Source organism: Neopelma chrysocephalum, unplaced genomic scaffold (assembly GCF_003984885.1).
Source record: "Neopelma chrysocephalum unplaced genomic scaffold, ASM398488v2 Primary Assembly neopelma1_361, whole genome shotgun sequence".
Taxonomy (NCBI): Eukaryota; Metazoa; Chordata; class Aves; order Passeriformes; family Pipridae; genus Neopelma; species Neopelma chrysocephalum.
The window spans coordinates 317,512-318,099 of NW_020898025.1; positions in this window are offsets into that span (position 1 = coordinate 317,512).

The window sequence follows — 588 nt, forward strand, 5'->3', positions numbered from 1 at the left end:
TCCAGCAGGTCCTTATCAGCAGATACACCAGGGTCACTCCTGGTGCTGCCCTCCGAGCTGGCCCTGCCGAGCCAGGAGCCACAGAGATGTGTTAGAGGGTGTTGTACCCAAATTAATGTGCTCTGCCCTCACCTGTGCCTGTGTGGACACGCCTCGTGCCCGCCCGAGTGGGCTGGGGAGGCTGTTTGTCACCGGGGAGAGCTGCTCTGACTGTTATGAGAGCGCCTCCAAAACCTCCAAACCTGCGTTCACCTGCTGAGCAGGAGCCCAGTGGGACAGTCAGTGAGTGAGACACGATGGGGGGTGAGGACGAGGGGTGGAAGCCTTTCTTTTTCCCTTTGTTTTAAGGCTTGTGTCGACTTGCCTCGTAAAATCCTCTCCTGCCTTCCAAATCCAGTCAACGTTGAGTCACGGCTGAGCCCATCCTCTGCCTCCTCATTGCAACACGGATGACAGAAACCATCCAACAAGAGGGCTTGAATCCACGATGAGTTTTGTTCTGTTGCATAAAACCTTTTCCCCATTTACAGGTGAGTTGCTGCAGAGGTGTTGCCCGGGTGGTGTTCCCGCAGCCAGTTCCCAAAAACG